The 16946-nt window shown below is 43.0% G+C and overlaps 1 long non-coding RNA gene across 3 annotated transcripts in view; it reads right to left on the reverse strand.

Moving 5' to 3' along the window:
* Nucleotides 1-318: 318 nt before the first annotated feature.
* LOC135184324 (uncharacterized) overlaps nucleotides 319-16946 on the reverse strand; it is a 413331-nt gene continuing 396703 nt past the window's right edge. The window contains exons 9-10 of one of the 3 annotated variants that reach the window (XR_010305973.1): nucleotides 1485-1534; nucleotides 319-774 (exon numbers count right to left, since the gene is read on the reverse strand). This is a non-coding gene — a long non-coding RNA (uncharacterized LOC135184324). Of the gene's footprint in view, nucleotides 775-1344; nucleotides 1535-16946 lie in introns of those variants that run through there. The other 2 variants (XR_010305974.1, XR_010305975.1) reach the window with 2 other exon arrangements.

Below are 16946 nucleotides of genomic sequence, written 5' to 3' on the forward strand. Positions count from 1 at the left end.
TTCCCCCAAGCTGCATTTTTGAAACCCAGCACTTTATTCCTCTCTTCCAAAAATGCCTCTAACAGCTGAAGCAAGACAGCCCTTTCCAAATGGGCAGTGAAAGAGTTAACAAGGCCCTTTCATGCAAAACCACAACCAACTGGGGGGAAAGAAAAAGGAAAAAAAAAAAAAAAGAAAGAGTTTTTAACTGAGAAATGGAAAGGATCCAAATACTAACCAAGAGTAAAAGCACAGAGAGAGTATGAAAGGCACAAATCATCCTGGGGTTTGCAGTTGATAAAGTTATTAAAAAAGAAAAAAGGAAAGAGGGAGGGGGAAGAAAAAAACCCTTTGTTTCTGCCCTATACCTTGAGGCTGTGGGAGCAGAGCGGGAGAGAGCGCAGAACGAGTCAGACAGGAGCCCAGCACAGAGCCCCATCATCCAGCCCTGCACAGCCCCATCCATCCCCGCGGGGCTCTGCAGTGGGAGCTGGGCACAGGCTGGTGCTCCCAGCTCCTCGCTGCTGAGCTCTTGGCAGGAGCTGGCTCGGGTTTGCTTGCATAAACTCGGCACTTCTTTGGCTTTTTTTTTTAATTATTATTATTAGCAAGTGGGAGAAGAGAGGCTTTTAATACAGGCGGGCTGGAGCCTGGCTCGGCCGGAGCACGGGGTGGGGTCTGGAGGGCCCTGCTGGCTATTGGGCCGTCCGCGTAGCAACAGCATGGAAAGGGCCAACCCCAGCGTTTTTGCAGCTGGGCCACCTTCCAAGGATGGGTGCCAAATGCTCCGCTGCTCTGCCAAGAAAACAAACAAGGGCACTTTTAAAACTCCAGAATTAAAGAGTTGGGCTTTTTTTTTTCTATTTCTCTTTTGTTTCCCCCTCTCCTCCACAGACTCTCCTCACTCGCAGTTAATGATCTCTTTCCCTTTATCACAGAAGTTCAAACTTCAGAGAATTGTCACTTGGGCAGGTTTCAGGAGTTGCTTCCACTTTCCCAGTCTGTGGCAGTCTCCCACTCTCTGCAGGCTGGAGCAGGCGCTGGAGCTCAGTCAGCCAATCTCTCTTCAGATGCTGCAGGTTCCCTCCTTTCTTCCTTAATGTTAGAAACCTCTGTCTGCAGGAGCACTGAAATCTGCTTGCTATTGCTGTGCTTTTATATAACTTACATAATTTAATACCTGTGTCACTCCCTTATGCTCTACCTCTTCCTTCATTTCAAGTCTGCTAAAGAGGTGAAGAAGTACAGAGACTTAAACAGCAAAGTGGCTTGTAGCTAGAAACCTTTTTGTTTGTTTGTTTTCCTATTTTTGCTGCAGAGAAAGAAGAATTAATTTTTGCTTTCTCACTTAGTTTTATAAAAGACTTTTTAAAATTATATTTTTAATGCATTTCTTAAATTTATGTCATGTATTCTCATGTATTTCTTATATACATCTTTGTGACTGCTGAAGTTGGGGTAGAGCCAAACTCTTGCTAAGAAGAAATACGGATCATGATTTTTACCAGAGGAGAAACATGTAGGTCCATACTGTGACAGAAAATCTCTTCTTTCACTGTGAAGAAGAAAAGCAGAGAAGTCACAGCCTATTTCCACGAAACATCTCGTGTCTTCAGGTGGCTTAGTGCCTACCCATAGAGACCTCTTGCCTTGGGCCTTGACTTTTCTGCACTAGAGGAAAAAGATGAGATTTCTTTGGGTGTTGTTGCTTGTAAGACACTTTGACATGACATGAAGCCGTGCAGTATCTCTTGAGAAATATGAAAGCCCAAGGAGGACAGTATTGCAGCCCTTTTCTCACACCAGCCATTCCATTCAATTCGAGACACTGCTCACATGAGTGAGGTTAGCAGGGTCAGGCATTTGTTTGCACACTGTGGCACCTCCAAAGGTTAAAAGATGTCATTTGCAGTCATGATTCTGTTTCACTTCCTACCTCTGCCTCTGATTTACTGGGAAACCTCAAGTAAATCACTTAACCTCTCTGAGACCAAGTTCTGCCCAAGTGCAAGAACATTCTGAGCCTCCAACAATATTTGTGAAGCGCCTGGAGTCCTTGGAGAAAAAAATGTACTTGCAAATTATCAGTGTAGCTGCTTTTATGGAAATAAATCTAAGTTCCCATACTTAAGCATATGTCCCAGATGCATCCCAATCCCATGTCTGCGTAAGCGTGGTTCTGCACCATTATCTCCTTGCATTTCAAAGGAAAAATATGCAGGAAAATATCTTGAGAGGGCATCTCACTCAGTTGCAGCCAGGTCCCTGGATCCAGAGAGATGAGCTTTGGACATGCTGTATGATGCCTCACATTCTCAAAAATGTTTTATCTGATATATTGAGGGATATGTTTCTGCAGCTGCATGCTTAAGCTGAAAGGTTGCTGATGTAGTAGCCTTAGTCCATGCACTGTGTGCTTCCTCAGACTACCCAAATGGCTGTTGTTAACAACAACTGGAGCAGATTTTTCTGAATTGCAAAGAACCAAGATGGCAGGAACTACTGTGATTGTGATTTGTGTGCTCCCTGTCCTAGGAAGAACTAGAAAAAGATACGAACAACAGGAACCATACCCAAAAAAACCCAAACAAAAAGTTTGGGTGAAGGTTCACTGGAGGGAGAAAAGGAAAGGAGCTTCCTTTTTATCTGTACTGGTTCAGCTTATCTTTTACTAGAAGTTGTTTGTAGTGATGAGGAAGTAGAATAAGAAATCCATTTGTTTTTTGCATGACACAGCAGAATACATAACTTTATACTCAGAATAACATCCCTTCTGCCCCAAAGAAATAAACTGCCAAAATTAAACCAAGACTTTGTCCAGAGATTGCCCAGTTCAATAGCCTTATAAAGAGAGGCTGAGGGAGCTGGGGTGTTTAGCCTGGAGAAGAGGAGGCTCAGGGGTGACCTCATTGCTGTCTACAACTACCTGAAGGGAGGCTGTAGTCAGGTGGGAGTTGGTCTCTTCTCCCAGGCAACCAGTAACAGAACAAGGGGACAGCATCTCAAGTTGTGCCGGGAGAGGTCTAGGCTGGATGTTAGGAGGAAGTTCTTCACAGAGAGAGTGATTGGCATTGGAATGGGCTGCCTAGGGAGGTGGTGGAGTCACCATGCCTGGAGGTGTTCAGGAAAAGACTGGCTGAGGCACTTAGTGCCATGGTCTAGTTGATTGGCTAGGGCTGGGTGCTACGTTGGATTTGGATGATCTTGGAGGTCTCTTCCAACCTGGTTAATTCTGTGATTCTATGATTCACATTTCCACTCAGCTGAAAAGGCTTTGCATAAAGCCTCCATGTGGAAATACAGCAAACTGAATCCCTGCAACATCATAAATGCTTGATATTAATTCAGGATTGGGGTCTTAATTATTTTTCATTCCTTACTTAGGCAAGCAAAGTGCTACATCGGAATTTACAGGACTACAAAACAGGACAAAATATTGTGGCACATAAGGACAGCTGGATCGACCTGTAGGGCTTGAGCCAAGAGTCAGATGATATGCATTGAAACAACATTTATCACCATGCTTTCCCCAAGAACAGCTTCCCCTCCTGTGCTGCTGGCTTCAGTGTGTTCAAAATAACTCCACCACCCTCTACAGCACGTTTTACAACCACCTGAAATTCTGTTTTACTTAAGGGCTGCATCCATTGTGTCAGTAATTCCTGTGTGCTCATGATTGGTTTTATAACACCTGGTTACAGTAGGTAGCATAATTTGCCAAGAACCTGATATAAGTGCATTTCATAACGTGCTTTATACAATCCATTATTAGAGAACATTGCTGCATCTGTAATTATGTTTGTAAATGCATTTTATTGAGTTCTACATAAAAGTATGCATTACTGAAAGCAGCTTTTGTGCCACAGAAGTATAGAGATATATACTGTGCTTCCTTCCATGTCTTTTTTTCTGTACAGTTGGCACTGCAAAGGGGAAAGTGTAAAACTTAGCCTTGATTTCCCAGCAGACTCCAACTCCTAATCTAAGTATCCCTGAACTTAAGGACAGTTCAGACCTTCATTGGAATCCTGTCATTTTTATCTGCTTTAGTTCTACCTAGCAAAAGCGATTATATGATTTCTGGTTTCAGGCTGATCAAATCTTTCAAGTGTCTCTTCTGTTGCTGACACCACTGTGAGAGGCACAAATTGCATTTGGTACAGGCCTACATTACCTGCAGAACCCACTCTGATAACTGGAGCTGGAGTCTACTGCAGCTGTTACTAGAGATGTTAAATAATGTCTGATTTCTCAGCCATTTTTTTTGGTAAGGCATGAGTCAGAGAGAATCTGGGTTGACTGTCACACCCCACACTGACTTTGAGTGACCAGCAGCTTTGGGAAGGGAATTGTCTTCACCGCTCCTGATGCCCATTTGGTTAAGTGCAAGCAATGAAGATGTTCTGGTCTACAGACTTGCAAGCAAACCTCTCCTTCAGCCTGTTAATTTGTGGGAGCCAGGCAGTTCAGACAGCAGCAGCATCTTTTCTCATACTGCCTTTCCAATAAATGCCCATTCAGTCTGGGCTGATTATTTTGACTGAAACTGAAGTCCAAAGCCATCATAATCTCTCATATAGACTGAACAAGTATACTGCCATGCTAATCTGTTCTGAGACAGTTATCTGTTGTGTACTTAAAAACACAGAACACATGAGTGCTGGTGCACGGAAATACGGTGGAAATGTGGTAAAAAGCTCAGACAAGGTAAATTAATTATAGTACAAGCCTTTTTCCATTTATGGTGAGCTTTCTCCTTCTTCCCCCCCCCCCAAGGAATTGCACTGTAAAACACTCTCTCTAATAGGTTTTATCTCATTCTGCCTTCCCTCCATTTTCCCTACTCCTCTAGTGAATATTTGTCTTTTTTACCTGCTGCCCAGTTAAATCAGCCTCGGAGGCACTGACATATGCCAGATCACGGGGGTTGTCACTTTAATTCCCTCTGCTCATATTTTTCTCCTGCTAGTGGGGTGCTGGGGGCAGATGTTTGGAGAAGGGTCCCCTTTGCTGCCTGGCACACTGAAGTCCTGACGTTAGCTGCTAATTACATGGGTAGAAATCCTGGCCCTGCTGACAGTACTGAGTTAAACAACCAGCCCCTCCCAAGCACAGTCGAATGCTGGTTCTAGACACTGGAAATTAAACCTTGCACTGCTTCAGGAACAGTTTCTTCCAGTTTCAAGTCAACTATCTTGTTCCTGCCTGAAGGCACAGGCCTCCACAAGGTGTGTGTGCTAATACTGCTTGGCTTCTAACCTTCAGCATTGTGAAAAAAAAGAGCTGTTTTTCTGTCCAGCAGAGAGATAGAGACCCCAGAAGATGTGGCCTCTATGCATGCATGGATCACGATAAGATCCAAAGTGCTGGTTGCTCCATGGCAGCACAGGCTGTCCAGCAAAACCACTGGGGAGATCTCATGGAGGACAATGGCTGGATGGGTAACACATCCCTCATCACTCCCTGCAAGGTGCAATGTGTGCTCTGAGGCCACGTCACATTGTGAATAAGCCAACACATCAACATTCTGCAGCTTCTCCTCTTCAGAAGGAAAGAGAACGAATGTCCCCTTTCCCTTTAACAGAGATCTACTGCTCAAATACACCTCACTCACATTCTGAAGAGTATGTAGGATTTTCACCCTATGGGATATACCTTAGAGCATTTGGAAACTAATATAAATATCTCCATTGACTTCACATGGCTTTCATAGGATTCTTGACTTCAGAGATCTCTCCAGGCCAAAACCAGAGTCCCTATCTGGCTTCTTAGAGGTGTCAGTAATTTTTCTGCCAGTCTGATTATGAAAACTTATTCTTCTGCCAGCAAATTTTCTCAAGAGTAAAGTGAAGCCCTAAAGCTTCTGACCACTTGCTAGAAACTCCCAGCTATATAAACCTCCCATCTCTGGCACCATACGGAGCACCCTAATCTAAGTCCTTGTCAGGGCGGTGGAAACGTAAGGCTTGATAGAATAAAATAACCATGATTTATTAGTGGACTACATTTTGAGTTTTAAAGTGATGTTTATCAGGAAAATAAAGGGGAGATCAGTCAAATCACTGCTTAATGCAGGCACAACAGCAGAAGCAGCCAAATTGGTGGGATAGAGAAAAACAGTATCACAGTATCATCAGGGTTGGAAGAGACCTCACAGATCATCAAGTCCAACCCTTTACCACAGAGCTCAAGGCTAGACCATGGCACCATGTCTTTTCATTATTTTGCTGTCCTGAAAAATTAGAGACTTGGGTATTCCTTTCAGAAAAGGTGCTCATGCCTTTCTTTTTCTGCTAGAACGTAACACCATCTCTAAACAGACAATGATATAACATACATTTCTAAGTGTGAGCATCCAGGGAGTGATAAATTGAAGGTTTGGGTTTTAGTTCCATTAATAATGCATATAGAAATGCTATTTGGAAATAAGAAAGTGATACATTTTTATGCTGTGTCGCTGGTGGGGCAGGAATGGAAAGAAGAAATTTAGTTTTACATTTCCTTTGTAGCGCTGGGTCAAGGTGACTCCCAGCCTAAGCTGGAACAACCCCACTGGCAACCTCCTACGCACCTATCTCATGTTGCTCTAGCTCCTCTCCCAAGCTTAGTCATTTCTCCAAGCGTATTGTAGGGGGAGAGCTAGGAGAGATAAGGCACAGGATTGCCCATCCACTCCCTAGGATGGCCTGGGGTGTGACATGGGGGTTGTTTTCTCTCCTTCCACCATATCTCCTGATCAGAGTAAAGGATTTCAGTGGGAAAACTGTGCCTAAGGATGCAGTTATAAATCATGGAAGAAACGGCTGGAGCAGAGCCTCCAATTTGCTATTATTCAAAAGAAAGAAAGAAAATTGTTTCTCCTGAACTTCAACAACCACACAAACTTGACATAAAAGCAGTGTGTAAATGTGTGTGTTGCAGCATGATTTTGCTCCAGCTGTTCTGGTACAAGATGGCAGAGCACAGCATCCTGCATGGGTAGGGAATACACGCCTGACTGATCACCAGCTCTGCCCTTTTTTCGTGAGTGCATGATTCACTCGGCAAATGAAGAGTCCTAGCACGGAGGCAACCAGGAGATGAACCTGGAGAATGCTGCAAACTTTGGAAGAAGGACTGCTCACATCTCTGGTGGCTTTTACTGGGGGCTGTTGTGACAGAAAACCTCAGTGATGCACTTGGGGATACTTTCTGTGAGATGAGAATGAGATATTGCTTAACAAAGCAAGGTTATAGGCTTCCCAGCATACCAGCGTGCTGGCAATTAAATAAGCCTCTGAGCTACATGCGACTGTGCCTTGAGAAATCACTCTGATTCAGAGTGATTTGGGTAAAGGAAAATATTCCCTTGAAGGATCCTACCTGGGCTCCTCAGCCTGTGGAGAGTGGGAGGAAAGAGTTTCCCAGTCCCTGTGCAGAGGTGAACTATGCCCAGAAAAAAACAGAAGAAATTGAAGCCCACTGCAACCACCTAAGGGCATTCCACCAACCAAAATGGAAAATTAATTAAGAGAATGAATCATTTTGTGAGACCTATTCAGCTTTGTACAGCTTTAATGTTGGGCTTTTCTGTCAGTAGAGAAGCTCTTGATCCAACAGAGTGCTTATAGCCACGTTTCCATAGAGCCAAGGCGTGCAGAGCCAGCCTGTGTGAATGACCTGCAAGACCTGTTTATAGACCTCCATTATGGAGCCTCTCATTTTCTTGGACGATTATCGTAGGTGTCAAATAAAGCTAGATTACCTGTTTTATGTCTTAGAATGATAAGCAAGCCAAAGCAAGTCATTTGGCTCATGCAGTTATACAGGTATACCTAGATATATGCATACATACATTATTTCAGACACTCAAGGCAATCTTACAGCCTCCCTTGTTGAGATTTCGAAATCTTTTCATTTTGCCAAGATGTCCCTCTTGGTAAGGTGATGCTGGGATCTCAGCTTCTCTGGCTCAGCTGCAAGAGCCACTTTGCGAGAGTTAACAGAGGGTGGCGTTGGCACAGCACAGTGGTTTCATGGGGACAAGAAGCCCTTCTCCCAGAAGACTGGTGCAGTCTTCACTGACAGAAGGGGTGTCTCACTCACAACTCGGCTGGGCTGAGTAGTTGTGCCTGCAATGGTAACAGGAGGTGAAGCATGTGCTGACAGAGCTCGCTGCTGTGAAGCTTATAAATGATTCCTGGCGCTATAGTTGGCAGTGGCCAGTGTTACCAGTCCTGCCATTGCATAACATCTGCTCTTTACCACAATCACCAAAACAATCAAGCAAGAAAAGCATGCTAACGCTTGTTGGAGAATAAACTCACCAGCCACTCTAATATCACACACTTTTCCAGCTTGCAGCTCCACCTCCTTCTCCTTTTCTGCCTGGGACGAGTGGGCTCCTGCACTGGTCCCCGGAGGCCCCACCTTCCCGGGCGTGGTGGGGACCCAGCCCTGCTTCCCTTGGGCAGAGATGTGCTCAGGCTTTGGGATGCGCTGACTCAGTGATGCGCGGCTGATTGCGAGCGGCAGTTTCAGCCAGCCAGCCAGCCAGCTCCAGCTAGTGTCTAATATACATTTACCAACACGCAGGCACAACCACAAGCTCCTTTTATAAATGGATTCCAGAGCCTGGATGGCATAGAGCTGGTTCAGGCTGAAGACTCACACAGTGCAAATGAGGGTACGTGGGAGGCCTGTGCAACGATGGCCTTTGAGCTCCCACAACTTGGGTCAGCTGAATTCTCAGTGAAGCCCCATTCCTCAGCATAATCCAGAGATGCTTGGAGGCTTCTCTAATTAAAACAGATTGCCACGACCCTGGGGAAGTTGTTGCATGGAATGAAGTTCAGTCAGATCTATGGAAGCTCCAGGACCACCACCTCCCACCCCCCCGGCCTTTCTCTTCCACCTATTCTAAAGTTGTGTCCTCAAAAGATCTACTTCTTGAAGGTATGCCCTAAAAAACAACATGTTCAGGTCCCTGCAGGATAAGCCCTAGACCAAAGCAGCCCTTGCAAGACTCTCAAGTCCTCACTTGAGAGCAGCTCACTCTCCTTCCCAAAAAGAGATGTTCTAGCTGACATGCTGCTCCTTTCAAAGGATGAGGCAATATCCCCTGAGAAGAGATGGTGTCTCTCACACAGACGAGTTATTCCAAGACTGCTGGGCCTGATCCAAAATCAATTGAAGTACATGGCAAGTCTTTTCACTGATTCCAAAGAGGTTTGAATTAGGCCCAAGCATCCAAGCCAACACCATAAACTCTGCCTGGAAGCCAATATACAGCCAAGTACCAATTCCTCAGCATTGGTGTCATGTGCTTACAGCAAGGTACCCGCTTACTCAGCAAGATGCTTGCCTTCAGCATCAGCTCCTCATTTCCCAGGGGATTTAGCTCCCTTTGCTGCATTGCAGCTCTCAAGTCTTCAGGTGACAAAAACTTGGGAAACAGCACCAAGGCCCACAGCTGTGAGGAGAATCACAGCTCTCACCACCAGGCAGAGATTGGGGGGGGGTGGGGTTTGAAAAGGACAAAACCCAACACGCCAAAAAAGTTCCTGTACGTAAGGAACAGGGTCTCTGAGCTCTTGGCCAATTATGCTAAATAGTGGAAAAATCTTTACTCCTCCACAACCAAATGGAGCAAAATGATGACACAATGGCCTCAGTGCTTTAATCAGCAGGACAAGTCAAGCCTTTTATTCCTTTGTATATTCCAGTCAATGGAAAGTTATTGCTTAATTAACCCCCTTGAATGAATACCTGATAATTAATAAACCCATATACTGTACCCCAAGGCTTTGAGTTTAAGAAATCTCTTCTGTTCAAGTATGAAAAAAGAAAACATGCTGAACTAATGGGAAATAATTCTGGTAGAAGGCAAACCAATTAGGATTAGTGAATTCCATTTCATTTAAAGTTCCAAGATAGAGAAGTAATTTATCTAGTAAATTAATAGTGTTAGTGACTTTCCTAATATATTAGCAAGTCTTTCGTATCATATTAGTGAAAACCAAGCTGGCTAATACAATAAAAGACTTATTATAAAGGTATGAAGGTTGCCAGTGTGATAAGATTTTTGCATCCAATTAGTATTAAAAGAATGCTGCTTTAAAGTGGACTTTTATGTTTATTTAGATGATTATTCAGCCTACTGTAGAGCCCACAACTTTTATCTCAGCAAATTACTACTTCTCCTCCCAAATGTGGAGCTACTGTGTGTTATGATCCTCATGCAAAACTGCATGTGTGCCTGTATCTGCAGATCTGCATGGATAACTGACCCAGATTATTTGGTCTGGCTGCGTTGTGTTTAGCACAACACTACAGTGGTTTTGCATTATCCAAACCTTGGATCAGCTAGTGACTGGTCTAATCAGATACAGCAGCCTAAAGGCAAAACAATTACACTGAAATTATCATATGGAATCAAGCCAACACTCCATCTTGTCTGGTATCCTGTCTTCATCAGTTACTAGATCCTCCCACCTTTCTCCAGAGTGAGGTGAAAAATACCTGCTGTGCCAAGCTGATGGAATAAGCTCCTTCTGCAGACATTTCTTCAGAGCCTAACCAGACCCTGGCTTTCTGAACTAAACAGCAAGGTTTGTGTCCTTCTTAACACCCTGAACTTTTATCACCATGATACAAAGCCACGTAACTATCCCTGCTAAGGCTCTGCTAAGATGTCAGTGAGTTCCAGAGGTGACTTTTCAGTGGTTAATTATAAAATGTGCTGGTTTTCACACTGCATTATTTAGATATCATATGGACATAGCTGCCTTTTTTGTTTTTCCTATGAAAGTTCTCTGCTGACTCCCAACGCCTCTGCTTTAGGTGCAGTAGTAAAAGCAGAGATTTGCCTTCAGTGCCAACCACATCCAAGGTCACACGTGGTGGCATGGAAAACTGGACAAGACAAGAATCAAAAAGTGGGTTTGCTGCATTTATTTGACCCACTGTTGTATACACAAGTAAAATTTAGATATGTGTATAAATAACCTTATTTATTCTTACCTACAGTATCTCACAGAATCACAGAATCACTGAGGTTGGAAAGACTCTCAGGGTCATCAAGTCCAACTGACATCCCTACTCTACAAGGTCCACCCTAAACCATTTCTCCAAGCACCACATCTAAACGACTTGTAAACATATCCAGGATTGGTGACTCTAGCACCTCCCTGGGCAGCTCATTCCAATGCCTGACCGCTCTTTCTGTGAACACTTTTTTCCTAATGTCCAGTCTAAACCTACCCAGTCACAGTTTGAGGCCATTGCCTCTTGTTCTATCACTAAGTACTTTTGACATCAGCACCAACCCCTCCAGAGTGTACTTTCAGGTAGCTGTAGAGAGCAATGAGGTCTCCCCTCAGCCTCCTCTTTTTCAAACTAACCATCCACAGCTCCTTCAGTCAGTCTTCATAAGATTTATTCCCCAGGCCCTTCACCAGCTTTGTTGCCCTACTCTGCACTTGCTCCAGCACCTCAACGTCTGCCTATATGGTTTTGGAGTGTGTTTATAGAGTCTTGGAAAAGAAGAAGATTTTCAGATCATCATAAAATCCCTTTTTATGGGATTGGCCATAGACTTGTATAGAATCAGAAACATACACGTGAGTACTTAGAAATCAATTGTATTAGAGAATATAATTGCTGCTATTTTTCATCTTTAGAGTTCCTGCAAGAGTAGTTTCCTTAGGTAGATCAAATTAGCAAAGTAGAAACAGATGCAGTCAATTGTCCATCGTTCAGGTTGAGGCATGGGTGATAAAGACTGATCACAGTCAGGGGATGTTAATGTGAGAAGATACATTCCTAAGCACTCCTCCAGTATCAGAGCTGTGACTGATCTGATTCATCTCGTACTGTTAAATCACTGGAAACTGTCATCTTCTAGATTTCAGACTTCTGTCCAACAATTTCACCCCCATGAAAAACAGAGCATCCTATGCACCAGCCTGGAATTTTGCCTGACTTTGCAAACTCGCAGGTTTGTACCTCCAAGCCAGAGATAATCCAGAGCAATCACAGGTGTGTGCAGGAAGAAGGGGAGTTACATGTCAGGGTCTATACTGATACATTGGCATAGGGAGTTGAGAAGAACAGGATAAATTCCACGCGAGAAAACATTGTGCATTTATATTTTTCATCCCTTTCCCATAAATTCAGACCAAAGGAATTCCTAGTGAAGCACAATGCCAGTAGTGTAAGAACACTAAAAACTGTGTTTTGCTGCAACAGTCAGCCTGAGCCATCATTGAGGCAATTGCTACAGTTACATATAATACAGAAGCTTTACCTCCCTACATGCAGGAAGAATAATTATGCAAGCATGGTAACAGGTTGATTTAACTTCCTAATTTGTTTTTTGCTCTTGTTGGGATGAGAAGTGATCATTAAACCATACGTTAGGTACCTTTTATACCTAAAGCCCTAGGGACCTTAGCAGAGAGAAGGCAGAAGGTAGAGATGGAGGTTTGGGTAACTGAGAGCTGGTGGGTGAGGGTCTGGACCAAGCAACAGAGCAGACAGCAAAGGAGCTTGGGGTCACAGGAGGCACCAAGTGGAGCTGCTGAAAGAGCAACTGTAGAAGAAGGAAGATTACCAGAGAGCAAGGAGTTATGGATGCTGTAGGAAGGAAAAAAATGACTGGCTGTCAAACCAGCACATAAAATGAGACAGCTGAAGAGAAAGGTCATGGGAACAACAAATATCAGGGTAGCTTAGGGGGCTGAGGAAAGCAAGAACAGTTATAGGAAATCTCACAATGATTTGATAAGGGAAATTCAGATTCAGAGGTCAAAGGGGAAAAAGTTGTTGGTGAAAAATAGGTCAGGGGAGCAGCCTACTTTCCTTTTTTTGCTTTCCAAACTTTAAGAATTGCTAATGACAGACAGTGCACAAAATGTCATTTGTGTTACCTTCCAACACTGATGTAAAAATAGGTGTAATCTTGTGTTTGTGACGATTGATGCAGTGCAAAAAAGGTCATTAAATGAGGCCTGGTGTACTTTTGCTTTTTATACCTCACTGCTACCTTCCATGGCTCTTGCTCAATCTCCTTGAAAATGTTTTAGGCCCTGCTACCACTATTTTATCATTTTCCCCATGTTAAGTTAGGCACACCCTCCCTAAGCTTTGGACCAGGAGCAGTTCCTCAGAGGAGGCAGAGCAGGAGCTGTGGTGTACTTGACCTTTCTAGAAATTCCAGCATATAAAGTTTTTACTGGTAATGCTTGCTCTTAATTAGCTAGCTCAGGTAGTAATAGCAACTTTTACCCCTTTGCCTGGTTATAAAAACCATTGGCAGCCAAGTTCACCATTGAACAGGAGGTACTTCATCAGCTCACTGCTTGAAATCTCATTTCTGAGAAGCATGGGAGGGGAAAAGGGGATAGAGGTGTTCTGAAAGCATTAAAAAGACCTTGTAGAAAATATTTTCATCTTAGGAGATTTTTTTTGGTACATTTTTGCATCACCATTTTTTTCTCTGTGTTTTTTATTACAAAAATAAAATGGAAAAACTGGAAAAGACACCAAATGTCTGGGAAAAAAAAAGACATTCAAAACAATTTTATTTTTTATAGAAATTTGCTGGATTTGATTTGAAACAAACTGCAGGCAAATGTCAGCTTACTCCTGACACTGTCAGAAATGGATTATCTTCCTTTGTGCTGCCCCATACATAATCAAACACACATTCAAAATACATAATGCTCTGCTAGTTCAAAATTATTGCTTGATGCTGTGGCTGTGGAAAAGCAATGGAGTCAGCCAGTGTTTCTTTGGGGTGCATCAGTGGCAAAGGCAGGACTAGAACTGAAGACACTGCAATACCTCTCTCTTCTTCCAGCTCCCAAAGCAATAAAACCCCTCTATGCTAAATTAGACTATTGATCAGTGGCTGCCATTCCTAATGGACATCCTGTCTCTCATGTCTGGGATTAGGGTATTTTTTCTACTGCTGGATAATCTTACTACTGTACAAGTGCTCTTTCTCTGCTAATGACTGGCTACAAGAAGAAATATTTCCTGATTGTGTTAGGTTTTTGTAAAATCTCATCATGTAGGCTCACATGAAAGAAGCCAGCAATGAAAATTGGTGATTTAGTACTATCTGACCACATTCAATCAAACGACCAGGTGTGTTATATCATGAAACAACCATTTGCAGTATGTTAGAAGTTGGTAATTCACACCATCATGTCATAATAGCCAAGAGGAAGAAAAAGAAAACCAACCAAACACAAACCAAACCTGTCTTCCTGGTCTGGTGATGGTCAAATGATAAGCACAAGCTGAAAGCCGCACTCTATCAAAGTTCTGAAAAAAATACCACAGCCTAAACATCTGCATCAGAAGCTTTCAGCTTTTGGCTAGGGTAGTCCCAGAGCAACCAAAGTGAAGCTCTCAGTGGTTACATGAGAAACAGGGCGAGAGACTCCTTTCCCTGAGACCCCAAGCACACACCTGACCAGGTGAATGTACATACTCAGCAAATTCTGTGTTTCGGCCCAAAGTGGGCATGCAGCAAGCAATGATACAAAAAGAGAGTCCACAGACCAATTTCCTCAGCTCTGTTACATCTCAGGACTGCAGAGTAAGGAAGATAATGACAATGACAGAAGATAGTCTGAATATTTCTCTGCTCCTTCCAAACAACATCATTTTAGGACAGTTCTTCCATTCTTTATTCTTTGGACAGGGAAGACTATTACACATTAATTAATATTTTGCATCTCAGCTGTAACTCTGCAGTAAATATATCTTTGTGGCTAGACTGTTCATTGAAATCTCCAAAATCTACATACAACTTTTGTGTGGGCATGCACCTGCTCTGTTTCCACCCATCCCTCATCTGAAAACACCTATTAGCAAGTCAGACTCTCAGCTACATGCCAGTAGCCAAGTTGTGTGTCACACACTGGGGAAAAAACACCATGTCTCTGGTAAATGTACCTGAAACTATACTGTGCTAAATGCTAAGCACTGGTGGTGAATTAGCAGCCCTGACACAAAGCTGGAACAGTGGACACAGTGCTAGTACTCTCTCTGCCTTCTCTAAGTCCACGGCCAGCATCCAAATGGATGTCAAGAGAGGGCCTTTTTTTCATCACATGTAAACTGTTTTCTATCATGTTGATAGAAACACAGCACACAAGATGTACTATGGCATTATGAGATAGTGACAGCTGCTGAAGAAATGCTGTGTTATAAACATGCAATGATGCAGTGAACTGGCAAATCCATATGGCTGGGAAAATGCCGAGGAGGAAGAAGGAAAAATTATTTCAGAGTTTTGGAACAAAACAGATACTCAGTAGTTTGCTTCAAGTTACATGGCCTGATCACAGCTCTTTTCTGGAATGGAAAAAAAAGCTGTATATACACATATATGCCCACATAAATATATATAAGATATGCAAATAAATGCACACATGGTATTATCCTAGGGATGATCAACATGTGGCTGGAGAAGGAGAGGTGGTATTTTCATACACCATCATATTTCTGTTTCTTATTTCTTTGAGCTCTTCAGCTAAACAGCTAGCATCTTGGATTGTGACAGTATTAACTCCTTCAAGCATTTCCCTAAAACCTATGTGCCTTTGTCCAATAATCTGTACACATATACACCAGGGAAAGGTCAATCACTCACCTTTGCAATGTCATCAGTCATGGAGGATTCTGTGCGTGTCAGAATAAATGAGCATGGACAGGATGGACATAGGAGACCATTGAAAGAGACCCCAAAACCACATGGAAGTGTTTAAACAGCTTATATATGCCCTCATAATTGATGGATCTCAGCAAGCACACACATCTACTGCTTTTAAACATGCTGATAAATCCAAGTCCATGACATGTTTCTTAGGAGGGCAAGTATTATGGCTTTCAAAAAATCTGAATGGAGAAATGGAAATTTGCAGTCAAATCAATCCCCATTTTCAAAGCTGGCTGCTGCAGCTTTGCTTCCCATTTCTGAACACAAGCGCCTAACGAAGGTGGCACAGCCTCATGAGCACAAGGTGTTAATGATACCAATCCAGCCCCATTTGCTTGTGCCCTAAGTACAAGACTTGTCAGGTGACCCTGAATTTGCAGCCCAAAAGCAGATGGAAACAGAAGCTGAAGCTTGTGAGTCTGCTCTTTTGTATGGCACTTTTCCATCTACCTTTAATCAATGATGTCTGAGAGATGAGGGTTCAATGAGTATGCAGTCCAGCACTGGCAGCATTTCCCAATGCTCCATAATCATCCTCAGATTTTTATGGAGAGTTTTCTCCCAGTAATTTTTTTCCCCCTGTCATTTAGTGCCACTATTTCAGCTTTCCTCTTGCTGAACTGCTGGAGTGTCATCAGTGCATCTATATGGAGTATGAGAATATATTTGGAAAGCTTATTTCCAAGGGCCATTGGAGATGACTAACATTTTTACATTGCACAAAAGAAGAGAAAATAAATTTAGGAGCAGCAAATAGAGCCACTGTGTTATTTCCTTCCCTGTAAATAAATAACTGTAACACTTATATTCCAATCCTGGAGCTGGGTATCCAGCATCTTTGTGGGGAAGGCACATTTCAAACAGCTATAAACGTTCACTCAAGGCATTGACAATGAAGGCTTAAGACAGCACAAATTATAGGGAACATGAAAGAAGCCCTTCTTCCTTGAAGACACCACCTGTTTAAGCACCTGGGACAAATTATTCATAGCACTTTACCACTACACAGACAATAAAGATCCTATGGAAATGTCTTTGTTTAAAATCAACATTTATGGCCCAGATTTCATAGAAGGTCATGTAAATCTTAACCGATGCAACACATGCAGAATGACATATTTAAAAACATGGCCTCTGCACATCAGGCTCCAGCACAAGTCAAACCATTTCAGCTTTAGAATTCCATACAGTAAGAGCTGAGACCTGAGACTAGAATTTTCTTCCTTATCATCTTTCTGGGTTGCTTTACCTCAGT

This window comes from Pogoniulus pusillus, chromosome 20, assembly GCF_015220805.1.
Source record: "Pogoniulus pusillus isolate bPogPus1 chromosome 20, bPogPus1.pri, whole genome shotgun sequence".
Classification (NCBI taxonomy): domain Eukaryota; kingdom Metazoa; phylum Chordata; class Aves; order Piciformes; family Lybiidae; genus Pogoniulus; species Pogoniulus pusillus.